The sequence below is a fragment of the Anser brachyrhynchus genome (assembly GCF_964034855.1).
Source record: "Anser brachyrhynchus genome assembly, chromosome: 1".
In the NCBI taxonomy this organism is placed as follows: domain Eukaryota; kingdom Metazoa; phylum Chordata; class Aves; order Anseriformes; family Anatidae; genus Anser; species Anser brachyrhynchus.
In genome coordinates, this window is record NC_137694.1 from 207847281 (window position 1) to 207870262 (window position 22982).

Here is a 22982-nt window from a genome sequence, read left to right on the forward strand (position 1 = left end):
AAGCCAGAGAATTATCTGTGTTCCACCCTCTTTTGCACTCATATAAATTTCCAAAAGTATCCAGGAAAATGGTGTATCAGATCTTCAGTTTCTGTATCAAGATCATCTTCTATGATAGTTTAACAGTATGTGAAGATGCAGTGATATCAGAAGGGTTTAGGATTTACAGTTCCACTCCTTATTGCCATCTTAAATATATGTATATATGTATATATAGTTATAAATATATTTGTGCATATACATGTGTGTGTGTATGTATGCTAAGTTTCCCATTCTTGAGTGGATGGAGTATCTTTGTTGTCCTGGTGGGAAATGTGATGAATAGCAATAGTGAACAGTCATATTTTAAGATATACTTTTAAATATAGTTATGTACAGTTTAAATATAATTATGTACAGTTATGTATACAAGGGCCAGTTTTTTTTTTGTTGTTGTTGTTCTTGTTGTTGTGTTTTTCTTTCCTTTCATCATATATGACACTAATTCAATGTTTTGGCTAAGGAACGTGGACTCGCAGACCTTACCACAGTTCAAATATTATCATGTATATTATAGCTTAATGTAGTATATTTAAAGAATATATATATACTAAATTATGTGAATTACAGGTAAGAATATCTGATGTGTAAAACAAAGATATAAAAAGGTTATTTGCTAAAAACTGTTTGAATCAGTGACACAAAGGACCTTCACTCCTGTTGCATTGTCTTCTCAGCATAGCATTCACTAAATGATTCACATGGCTATGGTCTCCTCATAGAACATGTAATTAGACTCCTTTCTTTTTCTGGCAGTGAATACATCTTCGGTATTATTTTCTAATTCCAGCGTGATAGAAGAGAAGCATATTCTCTGAAATTATGGGACATTTTTCATTTATTTTTTATTTATTTATTTTTTAGGATGGATATATTTCTTGGCTCAAAGAAATGGTTTGTTCTCTGCTTCTGAGACATTGGTGAAAAACTGTAATTAAGGTAAGAAATAGATAACTTCAAATTTTGGACAATTTCATAGTCTTGCAGACTCTTCTAGCTTGACAAGTGGTGACTGAAATTCTCTTTCTCTACTTATTTATTTATATTTAATTTAGAAACTCAGGTTAGTTTGTTGCATTTTTAATGCTATAAAGACTTTGTTGTTACAGCAGCTTATTTAGTTATAACAGCACCTGTGGGCTTTTTTGGTTTGTTGTCAGAGATGCCATCACAGATTTAAATTTTAGCAGCCTGCGGGAAGAGATTGCCTTTCTACAGAAAACAATTCTTTTTGTAAAGAAATTCACCCTGCAGGAGTTTTAAGGCCTCAGGATCTAAATCTGGATTTTGAACACTCTACACTTGGCATAAAATTTGAAAATCAGCTATGTAACCCTTAGCTCAGGGAAAATAAGACAGGAGATTTACAGGCTTTTGATTCCCCTCTGCCCTCCGTCTCCCATCCCCCCAAGAAAAAAAGTAATTTAAGGATTTTTTAAGGATTGATCTCTAGGTTGCATTGTTTTCCACAGAGATGTCTTTTCTTGTGCATCTTGGATTTGAATAGGTAATGTTCTTGTATTGAGATGAAATTATACAGTTCTTTCTGGAGGCATGGAGTCATAAGCTTAAGGTTGCATCATTTTAAAGGAGAGAATTGCATAAATATCAACAAAACCCACTGAGAATGGATCTATCTATCTCTTGTAAGTGCTTTTACGAATCCTTGCTCTAAGCAACAATGAATCAAATCAAATGATAAAATCTAAGATAAGCACAGGATTGATGGGAGTCCAGTACTTGGAAACAAATGGATTTACCAACCTCTTCTACCGCGTGTGGAGGGATTACCACCAATGTGTACAGCATGAAGTCGGTCTAACAGCCTGCTCAGTCTTCTGTATAAATCATCATATCTATGGCTTGCAGTGCATTGAGAAAAAATATTTAGGAAGATTACACATAATTATACATACATATAACAATAATTCAGCACTACGGAACAAAAGGAATATATAGAGTTATCTAATGTTTGACAAGATCTTGACAGATTATTTCTCCCCTGGAAACACAGAATGTTTATCTGTTTTCAAGCAAATCTTATAGATTTAATGTTTTTACAGCAGAATTAATGAGATCTGTGTTTTTCTGTCTGCTCTTGTTTGGGATCATCTTCTCCAAGTGGTGTTGACATGCTTATCATTATTATATTTATGTGTCTAATCACAAGTTCATTAAGGTTTTGTCTGCAAAATAAAGCAATGGATTTTTTTGTAGAAGTTTTGTTCAGGAAGTTTTTCATCACTCTTCATCTAAAATCTACAATCTAAAGTTAAGTGCATATAACTACATTTAAATGTGAGCAGTATATACTCTATATTAATCTATATTAATATGAAGGTAGAACAAATTTTTTACACAGAGTTGCAGACAATTAGTTTCTTTTTCATTATTTAATTGCAAATTAAATCCTCAGTAGTGCAGTAGCCAGAAAAACCCTGACCTTGCCCTTTGAAATTTCTGTGATGACGCTCAAAAACCTTTGGCCAGGAGCATGTTGTATTCTAAAAATGCTCCCCAAAATTCAGGAGCATTTCCTGTGTTTAAAACAACACTGTAGTGTTGTTACCCACTGTTTTCAAGACTGCATTTTTGCTGTTCTGTTATGTTATTGTGCTTAATTGTGTTGGTCACATTCTATTAAATCTTGAAGTGTAACTTGACTTGATTGATGCAATTTGACAAATTATATCCAAGATCTAACCCAAGCATCCCAACAGTTGTTAACAGATGCTGAGAATTTTTCACTCTTACTCTATACTCCAAATTCTATGCCTGCACTACAGATAATGTTTCTATATTCCTGTATGAGTGTGTAAGCAATCATTCCTTCTTGAAGTAAATCCGTGTCTACTGAATTATCAGCTCTTAGCAGGATTGTGATATCTGATAATTTACATGCAATGTGTGAAACTGGAAATGGGGTTTTGAGTGTAGATGTATCAAAAATCACTCTGCTTGATTTTTATGTTCATTATAAAATCTTTACACCAGTGTACTGTCAACTTATTGGACTAAAATTTCTAAGACTAATCACAGACTAAAATCCATCCTTTTTAAAATATACCAGCTTATTTCTTTCAAGTAATATTAACTGTAAAGGTTATATTTGTAGCCAGGAGTTCGAGTGGCAAACTGTTATTATGATGAAAGAGAAAGAAAGCCAATTCTGCAAGCTCATATTTAGCAGGACCTGGAATGAGACGTTCCGGAAGTACAAGAATAGAACAAAATGTGCTTTTAATTGTAGGATAACAATTGGAACTGCTTCTTTTTTGCTAAAAATAAAATATTAATAACAATAATTTAAAAAAACAAACACATTCTTGCAAGAAGGGTGAGCTAGTGAAACATCAGAGATTTATAAGGTGCTGCTTTCAAAGAGCGATTAGAAAGTAATCTCGGTAAAATGGATGTAACCTCTGGGGTTAGAGCATAGTCTCTGCCTGCCCACCTGAAATAGTACACAGCAGAATCATACAAACTATGGCTGATTATTCCCCTAAAGTCAGAGCTTAAGTTAGTCATTCCTTAAGAAGTAAATTGGTGCTGAATATGGAACAGAATCAGAACTATGGAACTAAAATAACATGATTCCCAAAATAAAAAATAAAAATTAAAAGAAATCTGACTTCATTTAGAGGCTTTTGAGTGATTAGAATGCATTCAGCCTCAAATAGAAAAAAATGTATTCAGGCCTCAGTATGTTTTACTGCCAGGCTTCTACAGACCCTGAATCCTGACCACAGCTGTGAATGAAGGCACTGATTTTTGTTAGAGGCAAGGCTAGGCTAGGCTAGGCAAGGGAACACAGCCTTTGTCATATCGGCCCCACTTGAATGTCGCAAAATATGATAAACACATGTGAGGATTTGGATTTATTACCCAATATAAGTAAAAGATAAATCATCAAATTAAGCCTAATGGTATTATTAGACATCCAGGTTATTTGAGCCTGTTTAACAGAAGATATAAGTGAGTTTATTGGTGCTGCTGCTGGTGAAATGCACAAAAATCTGTTTATCCTCTTCCACTTTTATACATGCACACACAAAAAAAAAAAAAAGAAAAAAAAAGGAATATGAATAGAATGAATAGAAGCAAACAAGTTTACATGGACCAGATATAGTATGTTAATACTACTCCTCCTAGATCTAGTATCTATTTTAATGAAGCTGTAGATAGTATATATTATTCAGGTACTGTCAGAGGAACAGAAGTGTCCTCTTCTGGGAATGTATTGTTTGAATAGATCTGTCACTGAATGCCATCTGGTCCATTACGAAACAAAACATGTAACACTTCAGAGATAACTATTCTTAGTTCTTCCTAACGGGGCTGATGAGGCCTTTGATAGGATGGGACAGTATGACAGAGGAAAGAAACCTATCAGAATCACTGTCTTCGAGGATACCTTTCTACAAGGGTGATCTCCTATACCCTTGTGAATTAACTTACCCTAAACCACAGACTGATATTTGGAGCCCAGTCACAACAAAAGCCTGGTCATCACCATGACTCCTGACTTTGGCTGTTTTATCTCTCTAAGCTATAAAGCAAGAAAGGAACTTGTCTGAGTGAATATGTAACTGTTCAACACAGCTTTTTTTGCTGTCCAATAAATTATCATTCTGTAATCATTATCTGTTTATCAAGAAAAAGTTGTTCTCATGTTAATGTTTTTTAAGATCACATTATGGATTTCACTAGCTGAATACAAGGAGTCTCTTTTAAATGTATTTCACATATTAGGGCCAAAAATATTTGTGGGCATTGTGCCCTATGAAATTAAGCAGATGCTCTATCAAAGGTTTTCCAAAGGTTAATCGTGACTCAAAGGGAATGGACAGGATACGGTGTCATGGTCCTTCCCACACCAGTTTACAGTGAGGACTCTGCATACTGATAGCATTGTGATGACTTGGCAAGGGAAACGTAGATGGAACCATTCTCCGTGAGAAAGTGCACTTTATTTTAAACCCAGAAGCTTCACAAAATCATGTTTACTTTGGCTTCAAAATCATCCTAGACTTTTAGAGAGGGAATAGAATTTTCTGGGAAATGAAAATGTATATAGTATTGAAGGAAATAGAAATGAAAAAAAAAAAAAAAAAAAGATGTTTTGTTAAAAGAAGCCATTTTGGCTGAAGTTGAAGTATTCTCAACACTCTTTCCCTAACAATTTCACCATTAGTTTTTCTTTCTTTTTAGTCAGAATTTGGAAAAATGTAAACATTTTCTGTGGAGCAGAATTTATTCTGTATTCAACTCTGTTCAATAACATTTTTATCAATACTGCCATAAGATAAGATTTCCTTTTCCAGTTTTAGTTGCAAGTCATTCTCTTCCTGGATTAGAGGCATCAGGAAGTCCTAGAAATGGACCAGTCTCGAAGGACTGGACCAAACCTAACCCAACCCAACTCCTGGCCTCTTTCTAAAGTGATGAGAGAGAGTTCAGGTGTGCTGAAACAAAACATTTGACTCTATGTAAGACAGTAATTTCAGAAAACACTGAAAAAAATGATCAAGCCAATCCCTTATTCAGCAACCCTTCAGGTACATTGTAGGGGATTCAAGCTTTTTGCTTCTTGATGAATAAGGAAGGAATAGTGAGACACAACTTGGGGGATGGCAGCCTAATCCAGATTGGGTAAATAAAGGGTTTTGAAGAGTTTTTATGTTTTCTTGTTTTTATGTTTTGTTGTTGGTGGTTGTTTGGTTGTTTTGTGTTTTGTTTTTCCTATTTAATTTTTTGGCTATTATCTGAAACGATGATTTCAGCTGTGGCAGGACAGCAATCTAGCTAGTTTTTTTTTTTTTAAACTGAACTAAAAGTAGATATTACTCCAGGAAAACAACATTGTTTATTGGTGGTGTGATAAAACCCGAGAGCACATCAGAGCAACTAGCAAACCATCAATCCAGATGACTGGTGTGTTTGTCAACCTCAGTGTAGCAGGCCTATCATCCATTGCTAAATATCTACATCATGACTTTCTAACAGTATCAATAATTTAACTTTGTGAACAGTTAGTTCTTTTTATTTTCCTACATTACTTATACAGCAGTAGCATCATAAATAAATAAATGAATGACAATTACAAAAATTGGTGTTTTGTTCTACATATATTTAGCATGTCAGCTAATATATCAAATCACAATATATGTGTAATGGCATTGTCTTCTTTGGTTTTCATATGAAATTCTTGTATAGATGAGGGAAATATGATTATATTATACTAAGTTATGCTATATTCTCATTTATTCCATTGTTATACAATGGAAGAATTCAAAAGCCCTCTTAGCATACTTTCCAAGGGAATTTTTGTTGTGCTTTCTTTTCACAATCTTCATTCATACCATACTTAATTCTGATGATAGCTTGAGTCATAATTTTCTATACTTAAGCAGATATGGAGAATGACAGTATCGGATCAATATCTGGAACCAGATTCATTATGTGTGTGCCCACAAAAAGTAAGAGAGATGAAGAGGACATCTCTTTTGCCACATTTGAAATTTCTCTCAACTCTTTAAAGTTCAAGAAATAAATTATTCTAGGACACAGTCTAAGGTTAAGATGCAAAAAAAACTTTTTCTAGTGCTTATACATCCTATTTTCCTGACAAGAATTTGAATATTTTCATTGGGCAGTTTCATGGTATAATTGTCAAGAAATATTGGTATTTTCATGGTGCAGTTGGTAAATTATTGCTACAGCTGACAGAGTTAACCAGGATAAGAGTGTCTATCTACTCAGATATTATTGAGCTGTGGGACAAATAATATAGGTTCTTGCTTCTGAATTTCCTTGTGTGTCTGTGATGAGACAGGAGAAGGTGATAGCTGCAGTTAAAGTTACAATGTAGTTCATAAATACAGCTTGTTTGGCAATGATATTTCTGCTTTTCCCTTTCTCCAAAGGGCAGCTTCTTCCTGACTTTCTGATTTGGGGAATTCTTTATTCTTTAAAGTACTTGCATGATGATAGGACCCATAACTTCACTCTGGCAGATAATGTGTTTCAGAGGGCCATGCTTACTCCAAAGCAAGGTACTCTAAAGCTATTTGTAAGACAGCTAAAAGTGCAAGCTCTGGTTGATACTGGACTCAAAGATTTGAAATAATCTTGGCTTTGAACTGATTTCCTAAGAAAATATTAGTTGGAAACCCCAGGTGCAATGCACATGAGACCTCACTGAAATTTTTTCACTCACTTTTTTTCCTTTTGTCATTATATTATTTCTTGCATGTATTTCCTACACAAATATGTGCTTTAACTACTTACTTTTACTTTTGCTATCTTCAGCATCTATCAATGAAAAAGTTAAATAATTATTTCCTTACTTATAATTAACTAAGATTACACATCATACTTACGCTGTTGTGTTTTGTGTCTCAGAACATGCAATGTATTTATAAGTAGAAACATTTACAGTGTAAATACAATGCAATTAATATATGTTATATATAACACTTTATATGTTATATTTTATTATATATTGTGGATATTTATGTTATGTTATGTATACCTCTCTATATATAAAATAAAATTTTATAGCATACTGTAACACACACATAATGTGACATTATATATATAATATGAATAGCAGTGCTTGCTGGTGAAAAGTTAAGAGACCCTGGTTGGTTTGGGGTTGGCCAAATCACACTCTGTCGAATAAACTTTCAGGCACAGTTGGAAAATCAACACCTCTAAGGTTGATTCCCAGCAAGCAATTTAGATCCAGGAGGCTAGCAAGGTAAGACTGCGGGCTGGCCTCTACTGGATAGTGCTGGGCACAAATATTCAGGTTCCTAGCATGGGCATTCTTGGTCCTGGTGCTCACGCATGCTCTTCACCACACTGACATTTGCCAGAGACTTTGGGGGCTAACCAGCACATGCTCTCAGATGTCTGTGTTATAATTTCCCTAACCAGCCTGTGCCTAAACTTAGAGGCACAACCTCTTACCTTTTGGACACCCTGGAGACTTGCTTGTCAGCTATTCCTAAAAATCCACTTTTAGGACTCCTTGCTGTGATCAGAATCAGATTTATTACTCCACAGAATTTAAATCAACATTTTCCTCAGAACACTGAGTAAACAACTAATTGCACAAATAAAATACTAATTAACACAAATTCTCCTTAGTTCATCCAATATTCTACCAAATATTCAAAGCCATCTCTTAGGTTGTGTTGTTTGCACATGAGATAACATGTTCTGAAGAGTTCTTCTTGCCTTTCTCTGTTCCCCAAGATGACTGTTACATCTATCCAGAAAAATTGCTTAAGAGAGTTTGTTTACTTCACAGGATGAAATATTTCCTCCTCAGATGAGACATCAAAGGGCTGTGTCACCTCCACTAGTTCTCTAAAATTGATTAATACTTTTAGTATGTATTTAATAATATTTCATTACATTTAGAATTCAGTCTTCTAACTTTTTCTCACAGCTTTATCAGCTCAAGTGATACAGATTTTTAATGAAACATGCTGTGAAAAATAATGCACAATGTATAAAATAAAACTTTTTAGAATTCATGTTAAACTTCCTACAACTTTGGCAGTGTACTTGTAACACAAATGAAATTAAGTGTTGTTCTGAAGGGGAAATTTAGTATGTATATACTCTCTATTTGATGACTTGAAAAAACTTTGTCACAAAAATAAATTAAATATGATGTCAAAAAGAGTATAATTAACCCATTCATAAGTCAGTGTATAAATTCAGTTTAGCACTCTACCGCAAAGCAAAACCACTGTGCAATTATGCTGCAATTACAAGTTAATTACATAGATATTACAGCATCTGCATTTTACTTATACTGTCTTTTTCCAAATTATAGTGATTAACCTTGCAGCTTCTAAGTTTTACCTTGCATAACAATAAAGCACATGACCTTGTTAAATGCAGTTTTTCTGCTCTTATGTTTGCTTCATACGTAAAATACTGAGGTAGCATCATTCACTAGCTAATTTAAAATAAGAATTCCTTAAAGACAGTAGCCATATTCTGTAATAATATGTTTCTAGTTAGTAAGTAATACCTAACTGGAAAGATAGGGGAAAAAAAAAAAAAAAGAAAGAAAGAAAAAAAAAGTGCATATTTATGAATATAATAGAAAGTTCGGCCATATAATGGTATGTTACATTTTAGACTTGGAGTTAAGCTTTCTGATGAAATATCCCAGACCTCCTCTGAGTTAAAAACTGGGATTTAGTTTTCTCTTTCTTAACTTTTGATAACTGAAATAGGATGAAGTGCACTCGTTTTCTGTAGTGGGAATATCACTTGTTTAAATTACCTCATACTTTGCAGAAATTGTTTTCCCAGTGCCTACTGGCTTCCAAATCTTATGTGCCAGAATGTGCAAAAAGGAGCCAGGAGACATTTCTTTCCTCTCCGCATCAGCCTCTGAGTACTTCTCTCTCATAGCCATCAGTACCTGTCCCATGAACCAACCAGTTTAACATACCTGCACGAGAAATATATTTGTTCAAGGGTATGGAAGAGACACAGGCTTTAATATGACAATTATAATTATTTTTATTATTATCATTGTCAGTGCATATTGTCTATATCTTAGTATATTATACTGATAATAACAGAATTTGCATATTTGTGACTTTATTGATGATATGAAAAATTACTCTTTATTCAAAAGAATGTATTTAACTTTGTCTGCCAATAGAATTCTAAAGCATTGAGTTTTAAAATGCCAGTTGAGTTTTAAAGTGTTTGTTTTCAGATCTGTATGCACAAGGAAAATTGAAGTCCAGTATCTTATTTACAGAAAAACTCATTATTATGCCTGCTGTTATTGTTCCCCAAATGTGCTAAGTGCCGTATGTAAAATAAAGTACAAGCCTCATCTAGAAAATGTTTAGCCAAAAACAGAGATTATAGGTGCAAGAAATGAAAAACACACATGGGAGAAGAATAGGAAACAGTGAAGTAATCTGGTTAACAAATTATGCAGTATTTTCAGAATGAACCTCGCCTAAGTGTTAGCTTAGAATTTCTTATAATTTTTCTTAGAATTTTTAGAATCAGAATTTCTGTAGATATTTTAAACTCCTGATTTGTGTTTTACAGTAATAGAATTTATTTTTATAAAAGTAGCCTAAGGTATCAGGCTTTCTGAAGTATTTGTTTCACTGACCTTCAGCAAAACTACACTATATCTCTTAATAAAAATGGGGAAATATTGGGGGAGGAAGAGGCAGGACGGGGGGGACCGGGGTGTGGGGGGGGAGGGCAGAATGGAGGAGGTTTTTAAACATGCATGCTGGCAGGAGAATCTGAAATTGTAACCAAGACATGGTGTAAATGCTTTCATTTTGTGGGCCCATTCATTCACACCTAATCAATTAAGTAATTTTGAATAATCATATTAAGGCATTTTGTCATAGGAGCTGAAAGTAATTAAAAGAATTGCAGACACAGTAATACCAGGAACAGGGACTGTTTTCCTAATCCTCATTACAACAAACTTCAATTTAAAGTTAGCTCGTTTCATCATAAAAAGGGAAATAAAAAATCCTGATATGATTGTTTCACATCCATACATCTATAGCATTATCAAGAAACCAACCAAACAAAAAAACAATGATCCAAATGAGAAGACTATAATTTTATGAAGATGGGGATTGGAACTGTGCTTTGTATTTATATCAGAGCAGTAGATTCATCATATTTTTTTAGATAGCTGTGTTACTGTTTTCTTAATGCCCATCATATTGTTAACTAAGCATGAAATCATGTCATATCAAAAGAGAATGTTAGTTCTTAAACCTTCATTCACCCATATCAATAAACCTGAGAAAGTGTTTTCCTGTAGATAGAGGTACTAAAGAAAAAAATGGCTTCATGTGTTAATTTTCTTCTTTTTCCAAGACTTTGGATTTAATAGATCTATCTTTTTCTTCTGTGGTATACACATGGGATTTGACATATTTATTTATTTATTTATTTATTTATTTCCTGTTCAGTGGAAATGCCTACGAATATTTTCCTCATGCATTACAAACATTTGTAATAATTATATTCATTACAGTACATGCATAAGATTGAATTCAGATAACTAAACTGGTGCCATAGCATTTTAAATATATCAAAACTGTGTTTACCTTAGGGAGGAAGAGGGGCTGTTTAACTGACACACAAAAAAAATCTTGTTATAAATTGATAATTAAAAAATTTAAACTTGTAATTAAAAGATAGCATCTAGCCTTTAGAAGGGTGATGTTCTGGATCAGACATCTCATCACAGAGAAAAAATAAAGTTCAGGATATTTCTAAAAAGGAACAAAAATAAGTTTTGCTTTTGATTGTAGGAAGGTGAACTCAGTGAGAGATGTCCTCTTCTATATCTCAGCTAGGTCAAAAAGGACCAACTTTCTCATTAGAAGCCAGTTGCCATGATCCATGAAAATACCTAATGGTCTAACTCTTGTTACAAAAAAATAAATAAATAAAAATAAAAGTTAGTAAACATGGTAGGTGCTTCATGTGAAACACACTGGATATATCTATTCAGTATAGCTATCAACACTATATCCACTATCTCTATCCACTATATCCACTGGCTATATCTATCCACTATATCAACACTATATCTATCCACTAGCTATCAACAAAATAAACATATTGGTGAAAAGGTACAAAATGCATGTGTCAGGACAATAATCTGGATATCATGACCATATTAGAAAAAGAACAATTCATGGGGACTTTGATTTAATTTTTTATTTATTTATTTATTTATTTATTTCCAGGTAAATTCCCTGAAGTTGCTTGCTTCATTACCATTTCATGCCTTGTATCTTACGTGTATGATACAAAACCATTGACACTGCTCTCTTGCTTTGCTTACACAAAAATTGTTTAAAAACAGGTACAGACTGATTCAAAGACCTCTGAAATTAAAGGACAAACTTTCATTGCTGTTACTTAGCCTTGGCAAAAAAAAAAAAAAAAAAAAAGCCTTCCCTGGGGTTATCTCTCTTGCAATATACAATGAATCAATGAATTTTGACAGATATTTTCACTTTAGAAGAGCTGGGTTTTAGTGAATTTGCCGCAGACTGAAATCAAATTTTGCATGTATTTTTACATGAATATTCATGTTTCCTATGGACTTAAGTATCTAAAGGGTATAATTAGGGAATCTCAATAAGACAGTCCACAGTTCTGGTATCCTCATCTGATTCAGAATAATGGGGGGGCGGGGGGCGAGAGGGAGTGCACAGGGGAAAATTAACATTACTTTATCATATCTATCACTGTCTTAGGCAAGTGTATCAGATCCTTGTAAATTTGGTCCTCAGTGTGCACAAAATAAATTGCATCTATTCATACACCACTGTGCATTTGCTCTAAGCATTCCTGGAAAACATTTCCTAGCTGTAGGTTTTGAATTAATCAATCAACCTTTATTTTTATAGCACCATTCTGGAAAATCCACTCGTAGCACTTTCGGTAATAGAGATAAGAAAAACAAATCTATACTCTCCAATTAAGAATAAAACATCTGTCTTCTTGATTATGTTCATTGAGGACATTTCAGTTGTGGAAGTTTCAACAGCTATTATACCTTTAGGAACTCTTTAACTTCAAAACTAACAAATATGAAGAGGATACAATAAAAGTATCCTGTTCACAGAGAAGAATATGAGGCCAACTGGACCTTTGATCTGACCTTATAAATCAGCTCTTAATTTCTTCATTTGGGAAAGTTAGAAACTATTTTTAAGTCATTTCTGCAGCCACAGTATGGCTGCTAAAGGGTTATTTTGGAATTGCTCATAGTTACTTATAGATGTCAGACACTCTCAGACATATGGTTAAATTTTTTAGATAGTCTTGTGTGGAACCAGAAGTTGGACTCAATGATCCTTGTGGGTCCCTTCCGCCTTGAGATATTCTATGATTCTATGAATCTGTCAATGGTATGGATATGTGCAGTTGAGCTAGGCTCTGTTTGGGGTTGTGGACAGAAATGGGTTCTCTTATGGCTCAGGTCAGCTCACCTGTTTTTTATGAAATGAGTCAAGTCTTATTCTTTTTCTCTTAATTGTAAAAGTTGTTCAGCATGATTTACTCCCATGCAGACATATAAAGAGAACTCTCCAGTTCATTAGATGAAGCTTGCCATGAGCTACAGCCTAACATCATAGTGAAGCCTCAGTTCAATTGTAAAATACAAGACAAATCCAGTGAGAAACCCAGAAAAACACAGCTCAGACCTGAACACGAGACATGAGTCTGTTCACATATACTAATAGCCATAAGAGCTTTGGAAGAAAATAATGTCAAAAAATGAAGAAGCAGGTGTATTCACCAACTTGGATAAGATTTAATCATCAAAAATAAATAACAACACAAAATTTCAATAAAAATTTTATTTCCTTCTTAACATATGAATATTAAAGCTGGAAGCTTACCCAAAGTACAGAGAAGTGTCTAAATGCATTCAAAAGCCAGTTTTTCAGTAGAATGAAGCATTAAAAGTATTGAATAAATCCTACATGCAAGGTTTTATCAGGTGGTTCATTGACCCCTATTCCCACAAGTCATCCAGAGAAAATAACATTAACACTTTGGATCTGTGTTGACAGCAAAGCTAGAACATCTGCCAAAGCATGCATAAAACCGGGCAGCTGAAGATATATGCAGAAGGACCAAATGAAGGGATTTCTCATTTGAGTAATAGTAGCAGAAATCAAAATTTGGGAATCCAGTCTGGAGGTCAAAGCACTGAAGAATGGAAGAGAAAGGCTTCTTCTAGCATGTGAAGTGAATTTTCTGCTTCTGTTCTGCTCACTGACACCTTGCATGTTTTGCAGATCTTGTTCCTGTCCTGAGCTGCTCATCCTTTCTCGTCCCAGTGTCTTGCTCTGTGCTGTGTTGGCTTAGTTGAATTTGGTTTTGTAAGCCTCCTGATTACCTCGTTCCAAGTCATTCTGGGGAGGTTTGATCCATCTGCCTTTCATCCTTGTGCTATCATATCTAAAGAGGGTACTTCAGCAGCATCGTACATACCTACATTTGTTTTTGCAGAGAGGTTCCTATGTTTTTCCTATAGCATAAGTGCTACTATTCTGAATATGTTTGAAAAGTATTTTTATTAGTTAAAAATAATAATATCAAAAGTGACAAGGTCACTTATCTCTTGCTGTCAGGATGCATCTAAACTTTTATTTGCACATTTGCTGACAAGCTCTTTCTTCCTCTGGCAGTCTTAAAACTTGCTCCTTTCATCTCTGCTTAAGGTAAATGAAAGTCCTACATGCAAACAAAAGTATATTGAAACAAGCCTTAACTCACACTGTGCTCTTCTGACCTGAGTTTGCTCATTTAGTAACAGCAGTATTCCAGTCATGTAACTTTACCTAAAAATTAATCACCTAATGTTAGATAAACCACATAGGCTCCCTTAGAAAGGGATTTTCAGAATTTGAAAGGTGCCTCCCTGTCCTCTTTGTGAAGAGTGGCATGCACCCACACTGGTCATGTGTTTGTGATATTTTCTTTCTTGGCTTAGATGGAAGATGTCAATGATGTGGCAACCAGACAGTGTTACCCCACAGCACCAGAACCTTCACAACCAAGGTCCCAGCCAGCCTTGCCCCAGGAGGAGTGGGAAAACTCTTTGCTGCCCCTCAAGGAGGAGTCTGGGCATCACAGAGCATGACAGTCCCAAATTCCTGCCTTTTTCTCTTCTTCCAACCCACCGAAGATTGATTTCCAACACCATTTCCACATGACCTCTGTTGTAAGTGGAGCAGCAAGCAAGAAATGTGAGGGGATGCTGGCAGGGAGCAGGAAAGAAGATCATGGCATGAGCAAAGCTTATTCTAGGTTCATCAGAGAGCCAGCAAGCTCTCCATAGTTACAGTAAAAATTATTCTGAGAGCTCCTATAAAGGCTAAAGTAGTTGCTTGACTTGAAAGTAAAATAAAGCCTTCAGAGCTCAATAGACTGAAAGGTTTGATTTCAACCACTCCTCTACACATTCAGAAACTCAAAGCTGCATGGAAAAATGCAGATTTCAAAATGTCAGTATATTAAGGATGTGTGCAGTAAACCACCCCAAATGTGTGGGGGCTTAAGTAGATCGCAGTTATCTCTCTGACACAACGAAGAAAACAGCTGCTTACATTTGAGGAATGCTTCGGGTATGACAACATTAACATGTAGCAAAGTATCTTGTCACCATGAGTACTTTCTATTGACAAGAGAGAATTTCAGGTTAATTACCTGGTTTCTCAAAGCTCTTAGTTATCCACTTTCCAGCCAGTAAGTATTGACCGTTTGGTGATCTCTGATATCTTACAGACTCATCCTGCCATTCAGTTTGCTAGCCACTTACTGATGATTGTGCTGGGAATGTCCAAACTTTCAAAACAGCAGTGTGTTTTCTACTTCTTAAGGTTGTCAATAAATTTAACAGTTCTAGCTAGGAAAATACATCTTTATTTGTCAGGCACAGGAAACACAAGGACTTTGTCAGATTGCCATTTGATGTTTGGGATTTAATGGGTCAGATCACCCTGAATGTTCAGTAGTATTTTATACCTCTAGCCTTCACTTTATAGAAGGTTCATTAGTGAAATACTGCACATACCTCAGGAGAATTTTAATGTTTGGGGAGACTACATTCTTGTATATTGCTATATATAATATATATATGTTGCTATAGAGATTTACACAGGAAGCTGAAAGATTTCAGAGGCAGCATAAACATTGGTTAGATGTTGTGCATCAGTTATTTGGCTTTCATGAAGTTTTTTGCGTCAGCTCTCTGACAGCTTTTTGACATACATTTTAAATACAGCACTAGTAATACCACTGTGAGTAACCCTCACAGGTGCAGTGAATAATGGTTTTGTTGCTTTGTTTTGTTTTGATATACATGTGTAGAATCACACAGATGAATATATGTACTTTCCATTTTCTCTTGCATCTTGAGGTGAGAGAAATGATCAGGGGTAATGTTTCATTTTCCTTAGGAGAACCCCATCATAATCTGCCCATGAGAGATTGCTCAGCCCCGATGCTATCATCTCCTCAGCTCAGGATATCTTTACCCTATGTGAGGGTCTTTTGCACAAAGCTGTAGAGTCTTTCCACCTTTCTTTGCCGTAGGTAATTTTGCTGCCAAAGGGGAGCCCAATGGCTCAGTTTTCCATGACTGAAATCATCAAGCCCAGAATCCGTAACTATTTAAGCTAATTGTTGCTCATCTTTTCCCAGAATGCTACAAACAGAAAATGCCATATTCACTGCATTGTATAACTAATGATTAAAGAATGAATAATAAAGAAAATGGAATAAATAAGAAAGAGTAGACTAAGGAGGATATATAGTAAAATAAAGGAGCTCCATCCTCTTCTCAGTATATTGGGATTCAGCACAGGCTCCTGTAGGGTTGATTTGGCTATCTTCAGATTTTTCCCATTTATCCAGTCATTTGTAATCCCACCAAACAGCAACAGAGAAGTTCTATTTTCAAATCATACATGATGACTTTTGAGGAGAGAGTTTAAAATTCATTATGGGCATAAAAACAAATCAAGCTGACAGAATGTTCAAATATACTGTGCTGCCTGGATTTATAATTGAAAAACCCTCTGCTGCATGAAATGAGTGAAATAGAGCAGATGAACTAGCAGACAAGCAGGAGATCAGAATTAAACAAATTTGTGTAAATAAATCCCACTTACTTATCAGATACCAGGAATTCATTTTCTCTATGTTTGGCCTTTTTGTAAGATGATTTGAACAAATGCTGGTTGGGACTACAAGGCAGAGGGCACCCAGATTGTTTTCTATTGTTTAACTATTTTGTTTCATTTAAATAGGCAGACTATATCAAGGGCCTGTGTTCAGTTCTTGGATGAAAGGGAAGAATAAAAGGATGGGTCTGATCATGAATCATAACACTGTGTGCTGAGCTCTTCTCTGGGATCTTCTAAAGCTATTATTTTGGAAAAAGACTTATTTTTCAGATGTGCATCAACTGATGCAAAGTAGATCTCTGGCTTTGCCTAAGCATCCCTGTAAAGACCAACAGAGGGGTTGAGTTGGAAAAGTATTTACCTGTAGTTTTAACACTAGTTGTATAGCCAATTGTAACAAAGCTTAGCTAAATAAATAAATAAATATAAATAGCAGTTTACTTTGATTCATCCATTTAAAGGTACAAATTATTTTACTCAGCAATTATGGACTAAACATTTCATATTGTTGTCTGTTTAACAGGATCTCTGAAATTGGAGTCAAATGTCACCCATTCCCTCCCCCCTTTCTCCCCAAACAAACAAACAAACAACTCCTTGATAAAAAAAAAAAAAAAAAAGCTAGATAAACATTTAAACTGGCCAATCTGGGTGATAATCCTTGGTGTTTATGTATATTATGGTGACGATGTCTAAAAAAAGGTCTTGGGTAGTAGCAGGAAGCCAGCTTTAGTGTTGAGGCAGTGGTCCATGTAATTGTGCTCCATTTCTCATTGAATTTGATGGGACTTCACACAGGCTAAAAACCAAGCAATGCCAAGCTGCTATCCTGACCAAAGAGCCAATAGTTGCAAGTTAGTCCCACAGCACATGATGACTCCTCCAGCCTATTGACAGCACGACTGAACTCATACTGCCTCAGGATCAACTATTTTAAAGAAAGGAAGGAAGGGAGGGAGGTTTTTTATTCCTCTTCCCCATTTTCCCCTTCCCCCTTTCTTTTCCTCCCATGATCATTTTACCCAGGCTCTTCTCCTCAGACTGAACTGATGTGTCATTTTTGCATACAGTATCCACAACTTTCTATAGCAATAAGAGTCAAATGAATATTATCAGATGAGAGAAGTCCAGAAAGTGGTTAAAAATATGAAAGAAATCTAATTAGAGCCTGTGTCTGAGTCCTTGAACTCGGAGTAAGAAAAGTAGCTGTAGTGAGAACAGAATGTGAAAAGTTATTTCTGTCTCTTGAAAGATATTTCACAAGAAATGTGACATCAAAAATGAGGGTAAACCTTCAAATCATTGAGCTATTTATTTGTATTTTTGGAATTTCTGATACACCAAGTGCTGTTCAGTGAAGACTTTTATTTTGTGGTCTCCATGCATCAGTAACTGTGGCATTGATATTTAAATGCCAGAGGTCATCACATATACATTTTTATTTGCCCTAGTCATTCTTCCAGGAAGATGATCAATGTTAGTACCAGTACTTAAGTTGCTAAGTTGTAATCATTCAACTCTGGCCATTTTATGAATTAAAATTCTAGATATCAACAAGTATTAGGTTCAAAATTTATGTTCTCTTTTATGCAGTAGCATGTCTATGATGTATGGAAAAACCTTAAGGTCAGCTTCAATAAACATCCAAAAGTTGAAAGGCTTTTCTGAGGAGTCTGCAAAATAAACCGGAAGTCTCTTGCTTGGAGATTTCTGGTGCCTTTCTTAGCAACTGAAAAATTAAACTTTAAACTGATCTTATGAAATAATTTTTAACTTTTTGCAATTAAGGTGTTAAATTTTGAGTTACACTGAGGTTAGAAATGGATCTTGAGGGAAGAAATGACTACGTCTTGTTAAAAATTATATTATTTTCCTCCTTGTACAAGCCTTAATAGTTTAGGTGACTAATTTTTTATTTTATTTTATTTTAGATTCAGTCATAAACAACTGATCTAAGTACAGGACAGGACCTGGGGAAGTTCCACACTATCATTAACTTTGGATCCCTAGGTGCCTTTCTCTAGTTCATCTCTCTACCCAACTTTTCCAAATTATCTATTTGGGAACTTATTTAATTGCCCATATCCCAAGGGTTCTGTGTGAACCGCTTAATTAGTCTGTAAGCTGTTCCTGAAACTATCAATTTATTTCATTTTATTTATATTACGTCTGATTAAAAAATGCTTGAGGTACAAACTCTGTTCAAAGTCACTGGGCTTTTTATTTTACTTTACTTATTTTTTGATTTCCATAGTCTGGGCAAAAAGGCAGTGAGAGCAACTAAAGAGTTCAGACTTTGGATGTAACACCTTTTAATACTTGTCAGTGCCTGGTTTAACTCCCCAGTCAACCATTTCCTTGACTTAGTGACAGAAAAGGTCTATTTCTCAGTTCTAGAACTAGATGATGATGATGGTAATTGCATTATATTTTCTCCATTAGTTTCAACTTATCCTTTTAATTAAAATGTAAAGGAATGACAGATCCCCCATGCTCGCTCTAAGTCTTTACTGAAAGTTCAACATCCCAAGTGGGACTTGAACTCACATTATCACAGAGCAAAAGTTCAAAGCACTAAAACAGGAAACATTAATGTGACAAGCAAGTAAGCTAGCACTTACCAGGATCAATTTTCCACTTAGGCATCCTTTGCCCAATTGTGCTAACTCCCACTGAATCTATATGCACTAATGGACCAAAGCTGAGAGGCCAGGAATTCTAAAATCATCAATTCCCAAGACTCATTAATATTACAATTGCACCCACTAGTGTCACTGTGAGAAAGAGCTCTTTACAGGTTTGTTTGCTTTGGGTTGGTTGGCTGGTTGTCTTTGTTTTTTGTCTGTGTTCTTTTGCTGGGGGGGAGGATTTTTGACATATATTAATACTTTAACTTTCAAGTTGGCCAATTATTACTTATTCAATAACTTTGCATGAGTATTCAGAAGTATTAAGCTACTATAAACGCAATAAAAGCAAGGGCAAGAAAAAGTATTGTCAGTCTTTTATCTCATTGACATATGTTCTTTTTGCCAGTCCTTTTAACTCCTGGTTGTAGCACCCTACCACAATTCAGTTATTATTTTGACTTTCTATTCCTACCCAGAGAAGCAAAATCTTTAGAATATAAATTATAACAACCTTATAGTTTAAGCTTGCTCATCTAAAACTGTTATTAATGTTAGAAATACAGAAAAAAAAATAAAATATTTAGTGAATGTTGTGAGGACAATGGAAAAAAAATACACTAAATTGGCTGAGCTATTTTAAAATGATGATATTTGAAGATCCTTTTCAATTTTTCTTCTCTTTCTCTCTCTTCTTCATTGTCAGTTTTAAGAGATAATCCTAACGTCTCAGTTAAATGACCACCATGCCCTCGGCTTCAAAATTCCTGCTTTTATAGAATGAAGTGGGAACAAATCCAGCAAATCAATGGAGGTACAACAACATAGAATCTTAGACTCATTAAGGTTGGAAAAGACCTCCAGGTCCAACCATTCCCCTGCCAACAATATTACCCACTAAACCATGTTCCTACTTACCACATCCAACCTCTCTTTCTGGATAAGGACTGTAAAATCTTGTTGCTGCAATGAGATTTTACTATTGAGGTGTCTGCCATACTACTAGAGCTAACCTTTGGTATGTCTGGTAGCTGGACTGACCCTACAATGTGACAGACAGATAATGGTGTGTAAACTGTACAAGCTATGTCACACACTAAATACAGGTAATTTTCTTATTGTTAACGTGTTCTTTATAGGCTTGGTTAAATATATATATTTTGAAAGATTTTCTTAGCCTTAAGATAAAAGTCTCTGTTGGATCAGTGATTCCAGGCAGAAACCTATCCATGAAACACAGTTAGTTTTGCAGTAACTTCACACTTCTAGTATGTGAAATGCACAAAACCTCAAATACAAAATAGCTACCTTTCAAAAACTTGTTACTGAAGTAACTTCTACAGCAAAAGTTCTGTTTGCATATTAAAATACTAGCTACACATTATTACATGTTATGAAAAGCAAGGGGAAATATAGAGAGCTTTGAGAAAGAAAAACTAAACTAAATATATATATAGATATATATATATATAATCTTGTAAGAAACCCTCTGAGCAGAACTATATTTCTTCAAATATCTTTGGAAATAATACAGATTATTCAGCAAATGGGAAACCTCAGTGTTGTTACTCAGTCCTACATGGATTTACAGGGGAGACAGTATGAATTAATTATTCACACAATAGTTTAAAAAAAAACCTCTGATAGATATAAAGTTGATGTGCTGTGAACGACTGACAAAATAATAGAAGCAAGGAGATGATCTGCATTCATTACAAATGAATATCTATATATAATATTTCACAACATTTAGAGGTTAACTAAAGAGAAACTAACATCTTTCTGTTGTCAAGGTTGAGTTGGTTTCCCATTACAGGAAATATCCTGACAATCCTACAAATATTATTAGTTGTAAGGGAAGCTGGTAGCAATCACTACATTTAGATTGCCTAACACATTTCATTATGAGGTATTCTACTCAGTTTTATTTTTTCACTGTGAGAAGCAGCAAAACCACTGCCAACTGTCACATGGACACTTTTACATGACAGGAGGTCCATGCCTCATTCAGTGAATTGAGACATAGAATTAAGTTTGCAAAGGCAATTAATGATAGCTACTAAGATTTGAAAATTTAATAACATTTTTTAACCTTGATTATTTTCTCCTTAAGTAATGTTTAATGCACGGCATTCTAATACCTATTATCTGTTTATAGAAAAGAGGGCATAATATATATATATATGTATATGTTATTTTAAACTCCAAAAACTGCCTCTTTCTTGGCATCGTCTATTTTTCTTGTATTACAATTTTCTTGTATTACTTTTTTTTTTTTTTTCCCAATCCCTATGATGTGTTAAGACCTGAATCTCTTGTCTATCTATTAGCTCAAATACAACACAGCTCAGATAGGACTTTGGTTATCTCAGGCAGTATATAATGAGGGTAGACAAGCAGTCCCATATCTTGTGGAGCCTGTGATGCCTAGGAGAAGTTTTGTCTCATCTGCCTACAGAAGTTTTCAGTGTAGGTGTTGATGTCTGAATGATCTGTCCTCAGCCCTCTGTACAGGGGAAAATAATCACTGCAGGGCATTACTTATCTGACATGTTTTAGATGTCCAGAGAGGGATGAACTATGACCCTAAATTGTCTGTTTCTCTTCAGTGACTATAAAAAGACCCCTGGGTGGAGAGCTCAGATGTCAGCATCTCAAGTTAGGTGAGATGAGTCTTATTCCAGCCTTCAACAATTTCACAATGTTGAACTTTATTTTTTTAAAAATTGTATTATTGTAAAATCAGTCAGAAAAAAAAGATGTTTACCAAAAACATGTATTTCAGTAAATTCTTTTTATTATTATTATTATTTTTTATTTTATCTTTAAATAAGGAAAGCTTTCTGTATGCATGTTTTGACATAAGGAAAAAATAAAATGTCTGTGAACACAGTTTATTAAAATATTAATATTCAAAATATTTAAGTAACAGATCTGTTTAAAAAAAATAAAAAAATAAAAAAATAATAATTACTTAGACATCTCTAGCATTGCTGAAAGAAAAAACCTAGCAGACTACAGTCTAACTCTTTATTGATAGCACAGTACTTTCGCAACCTCCACAATGTCCTCCTTTTTCATCTATATAGTACTTATCTTTGGTGTCTTTCCACTATTTTGCCACTATATTTTGTTGCTTCAAGTGCTCTTTGCTTCATACTCTGCTGTTCCGTCCATTTGGAAACCAAATCTGAAAACATTTCTTCTTCACTTGTTATCTCTTGCCCTGCTTTAACTGACATTATTTGGAACTTTAAGGTGTGTATCTCAACTTCAAAAATCTTTTCAAGACCCAGTTTGTCTGAAAAAAATATTCTACAAACTGAAACATAATGACAGTGCAGTATATTATTACTTTTAATAATTAATTCGTATGTAGTTCTGGGCTTTCTGTATTTATCCAAGACTAGCAGAACAATATCAAGTTTAAGTTGTTCATTGATTATTTTTCTCATAGCAATAAAAAAAAAAAAAAAAAAAGGAACCACAGCAGACAAACGATGTCAATTTTCTAGGTATGTTTTATAATCTAACATTTAATACCTTTCAAGAGATGAAAGGCTTCATT

At 34.6% G+C, this 22982-nt stretch overlaps 1 protein-coding gene across 3 annotated transcripts in view; it reads left to right on the forward strand.

Annotated features, from left to right (window-relative positions):
* The window catches only part of TENM4 (teneurin transmembrane protein 4), a 1681110-nt gene that overhangs the window by 730995 nt on the left and 927133 nt on the right, over positions 1–22982 (forward strand). For all 3 annotated transcript variants that reach the window (XM_080576311.1, XM_080576312.1, XM_080576313.1), the window contains exon 5: positions 904–978. The gene's annotated coding sequence lies outside the window, so the exon portion shown is untranslated. The remainder of the gene's footprint in view (positions 1–903; positions 979–22982) is intronic.